The sequence below is a fragment of the Zalophus californianus genome, chromosome 3 (assembly GCF_009762305.2).
Source record: "Zalophus californianus isolate mZalCal1 chromosome 3, mZalCal1.pri.v2, whole genome shotgun sequence".
In the NCBI taxonomy this organism is placed as follows: Eukaryota; Metazoa; Chordata; class Mammalia; order Carnivora; family Otariidae; genus Zalophus; species Zalophus californianus.
In genome coordinates this window covers 163,350,051-163,355,302 of record NC_045597.1, presented here as the reverse complement: position 1 = coordinate 163,355,302, position 5,252 = coordinate 163,350,051, and positions in this window count along the sequence as shown.

Here is a 5,252-nt window from a genome sequence, read left to right as displayed (position 1 = left end):
AATGCTGGGCTTTTTTCCCTAATTTATATCCACAATTTTCAAAAGGAGCGATGAAACATCAACTAGTATGTTGTCCTACTCTATTAAAGAGGTCACTTTGCTCCTCCAATGTTCACCTTCTAATACTGATGTTATTTTAAGTAATTTTCTCAGATCTGGAGCCAGAAATAAAAATATGCTGTGTCATGTATAATTATCCCATAAGCTTCTAAGAGTAGTCTTCCTGACCTTTGGAGAGCAGTGCAAATGAGTCCTGTGCTTATTTTCTATGTCTGTAACTATTTATCCTTTCATAAGCTCAATATGCAAGAATGTACACCCTGATTATAGATGTTGGTAATTTTTTGAGCTCCAAAACTTCCATGCAAAACAAGGTTCTGACTCACTAAGTATCAAGACCACTGGGAAACAACTTTAGGGAAAATCAGACTGGTGTTTACCAAAAAGTGGTTTTTGCCATTAGCAACTGAACTAAGCCAAGCAGCTGAAATATCTAGAATAAATATTAATTTTTGCCCTTTTCCCTATAGAAATTATGCATCTTGAGTTTAAAAACTTCATCAAGGCAGGATTATAGAAGGGGAGAGAGGAAGAAAACATGAATTACATTTCTTACAGATATCCAAAAATCCAATAAAACTTTGAATGTTCCTGCTACTTCATGCTAAAATCTTTTATTTCAATATTTTTACCTACATTGTCCCCTTTGGTAGAGTTAGAAATTAGATACCCTGTTGATTATTTTTTTTAAAGATTTTATTTATTTATTTGAGAGAGAGAGTGAGAGAGAGAGCACATGAGAGGGGGGAGGGTCAGAGGGAGAAGCAGACTCCCCGCTGAGCAGGGAGCCCGATGCGGGACTCGATCCCGGGACTCGAGGATCATGACCTGAGCTGAAGGCAGTCGCTTAACCAACTGAGCCACCCAGGCGCCCCCTGTTGTTTATTTATATAAAGACTGTCCTCCTCCATCAGACTGTCTACTCCGTAAGAACCAATGCCATGTCTACTTAGCTCACCGTGACATTCCCATGACAAACACAGGACCTGCACATAGTAGATGGTCAGTAAATTTGTTAAGGAGTGAATAAATTGGATGGGAGGAAGGACATTTTGATTTTTTTTTTCAGTGCAAAATGGTGCTGCAATGACATCAATTTATTTTATTCATCCATCTTGATTTCTTATTTACTCATCACAGAGCTCTTTTGTACCTGAACACTCCCTGGCCCTAAGAGACTCACAGTTCAGAAGGGGAGGCCAACATATAAAACAATTAATCATAGTACACAGGGATACAAGAAATAATACATATCCATGCAAGGGGAGAGAGAGATAGCAATCCAATTGTCTCCTATTGAAATCAGAATTGTGTCTACATCAGGCAACCAGTGAAGGTTAGAAAAAATAAATTTGAAGTAAAGTTTTGTTTTGTTTTGTTTTGTAAGAGGATCATTGAAAATGAAGCCAAACTAAATTGGGGACGTTGTTTATCTAACTCCATTCAGCTCTTAAGAGAAATCTCCTCTGATCCCTCTTCACACACACACACACACACACACACACACACACACATTCACACACACACACACACACACACACGCACTGGGGATTCCTCTTCACATGCACATGCTATTAGGTCTCCTGCCATACACAGTGGGAAGTCCATGAAGCCAAAGAACATGTCTGACTATCCACTGACTGTTATATCTCTAGAGCCTAGAGCTATCTCTGGCACATAGTACAGGTGCTAAATAAATGTTTGATGAATAAAGTTTCCGTTGTGATATATTTGTCTTTCTCTTTTCAAACCAAATTATCTCATTTTTCCTTTCTATAAATTGAAAAAAATAATTCCTTTCTCTAACGAATGTTCTTTGCCTTTTCCTTCAAGATGACTGTTTTTTCTAAATGTTTGAAGACATTATCATTTAATAACTTGAAGCAAATTGCCCTTTATGCATCTACACACAGTAGCGAATTGGACCTGAATTGTATATTCGAGGCTTCTTCCTCCACCATTGCGAGGTACCCCTATATATATATAACAGATATATATAGGACCGGGCCTATATATGTAGAATGCCAGAATAGGTTCCCCATGGCGTTTCTTTTTATCTCTTATTCACATAATTTCCAAAGGATTAGGCTGAAGAAGGGAGCCTTTCTTCTAGAGAGTAGTTAAAGATTAGTGTTCTCAGGGGAACAAGAAAAGTCAGCATTCACTTTCTGTGCCCAAAATTAATTATTACCCTCTGCTTTACTAAAGGGAGGAGGAGAGGATCAAGATGCTGGTTTCAGGCTTGAAGTGTTCCAGATATTTTGCAACAGAAACTTAGAGAGTATCCTGAAAAAGCTTTCAATCATAAGGCACCAAGCTCTGAGGTCAATGAGTCTTGTGTTTGGTGCTTCCCTAGACCATGTGGCAGCCAGAGAGAGATATTTTAAGTCATGGCAAGGCCATGTGGCAACCTCAAAAACCACACCCTTTGAATGTGAGCCTTCTCCACCAATGTGGGGCAAGTCTGGCAAAGGGCAAGAAATAAGGGCTGTGCTATTGGGAGACAAGCCCCAATGAAATGCTGTTGCCTTTTTTTTTTAACGTTGTTATTATAATTTCCTTCTTCTTTTATTTACCAAATGTTATGCTGAAAATTGAAACACTCAGTCAAATTTGGAGGTTTCCAATGTCCAGATGTGTCCTAGATACAGCCTAGATGTCAGGAAGAGGCTTGAATTGATTTAAATATGAGGTATTTTTTTCTCACTGTAGAAATATTTCTTCTGAATTATCCACAGTCTATCACATGACCCTTATAGGAAAGAGGGAAATATAGTTACCGAGGAGGAATAATGTTGCCCCCATAAATACTGGCTAAAGCAGACATGTGATGAGAGAAAAAAAGTTTCAAAGTTTCTCTTAATAGTGTCTTTTTCTCACACACACACACACACACACACAATTAAATGAGTGCTAAAAGAAAATATGAGGATTTTTAAGTACGTATATGTATGTTTAAGTATATATATATAAATGTTTTTTGCTGTTTCAGTTGCAACATATAAGATGTTATACCATTATATACTAATTTTAACAAGTGATATAACTGAAATCTGCTGGAATTTCCCATCAGTTATTACACCATCTAGAAACAAGGATCTCCCCTAGTTTCCTTAAGTTAAACTAACTCAGACTGAGGAAAGGAGTACCACTTGATTTGTCCTGAGACAGCTGCAGATAGAGCATCTCTGGATGACCTGGGTTATAGTATCAGCTCTGTTACTTACTACTCACCTGGAAAATAAACCAAAGACTATCTCTAAGATTCCTCCTAATGCTGGCATCCCACAATTCTGTAATCCCCTACAATTTCCCTGGAGGCAAATCAGGGGGGCACTGAGTCAAAGATCCAAGCCATGTCTGCCTAGATACACTATGCAGTTATTTCTTCAGTGGACTCTCATCACTTCCTCTTGAGCCTTGTGAGCCTAGAAAAATCTACTACTTTGTATTTTGGATTTTGTTTTTGTTTTTGCAAGGATGAGCAGTAAAACAATGGAGAAATGAAAATACTGAAATACATCAGCTAATATTTCAAAAAAATTGCAATAATAAATTGTAAAATATTGTTGAAGTTATAAATTTGAAAGAAATCACCATGGGAAGATAATATATAGTAAAAAAAAAAAGAAAAGAAAAGAAAGAAATAAGACTGAGGACTGATTCCCCTTGGTAATGGGAAGGAGGTAAGCATAAGAAGAAAAGTCCTACACTGAGTAATGTATATAATCGTTGAATCATTTTATTATACACCTGAAACTCATACAACACCATATATTAATTATACTTCAATTTAAAAACAGGGTGAGGGTAATAGAAAATAAATGGCAAGTGACTGGACAGCTACATGAGAACTGGAGCTGCAGATTGAGTTAACATTTATCCCCTCTCCATTATGAACATTCAAATACAATGTTGCAAAAATATGCAACACAGAGTGGAGCTTAATCAGAGAAGGAAAGTAAAGACAACTCCAATTGATGCTACTGTTGTCCAAGGGTTCAGAGCTTACATGCTGGGGCTGGGGTCCGCAGAGTGAGAACAGGAGACGTGGTCTAGGGCCTGCATAAGGAGAGGAGTTGAAACTGAGACCACGGCATATATCCAAGATCCTCAATGGGCTGCCCAGTCTGTGAATATTGGTCTAGAACCGCACTAGCTAGTATGGTAGCTACTAGCTGAATATGACCATTAAGTTTAAATTAAATAAAATTCAAAATTTAATTCCTCAGTCACATATTTCAAGTACTTAATAACTACCTGTGGCCAGTGGCTAACACGTTGGAAGGCACAGATCTAAGACACTTTTATCATCACAGGATGTTCTATTGGACAGTGCTAGTCTAGAAAGTCCCTGGCTATCATTCTCAAGAAGCAGCGAGGAAATAGGCTATTTTTCCCAATCTTTAGCAGAAAAACTCTCCTTATAAGAAATTGGTACACCAGGGCACCTGGGTGGCTCAGTCAGTTGAGCATCCAACTCTTGATCTCAGCCTGGGTCTTGATCTCAGGGTTGTGAGTTTGAGCCCGGTGCTGGGCTCCATGCTGGGTGTGGAGCCTAGTTAAAAAAGAAAAAAAGAAAGAAAAGAAAAGAAATTGATACACCAAGCAAATGCCCCATCCAGGTGAGAAGTCCAAATCTGTACTACACATGTGCTGGAATTCCAAGCCAAAAACCTAAGAGTCCCAGCAGAATCAAGTGCAGAACATCTCAGTAGTACACATCCACAAAACACTCTATAATACACATTCGCAACCTAAATCACATAGGGCTCCATAGGCAAAAAGCAAATTCAATCTGGAAATGAGCTCATAATCAACAAATACAAACCTCAGAAAGAATCTGAACAGGCACTTCACAAAAACGGATATCCAAATGACCAAGAAACATAGGAAACGCAACATATTTTAAGAAAAAAGAAAAAGAAGGGGCGCCTGGGTGGCTCAGTTGTTGAGCGTCTGCCTTCGGCTCAGGTCGTGATCTCAGGGTCCTGGGATCGAGCCCCGCATCGGGCTCCCTGCTCCGCGGGAAGCCTGCTTCTCCCTCTCCCACTCTCCCCTGCTTGTGTTCTCTCTCTCGCTGTCTCTCTCTGTCAAAAAATAAATAAAATCTTTAAAAAAAAAAAAAAAAAAAGAAGAAGATAGCAGGAGAGGAAGAATGAAGGGGAGTAAGTCAGAGGGGGAGACGAACC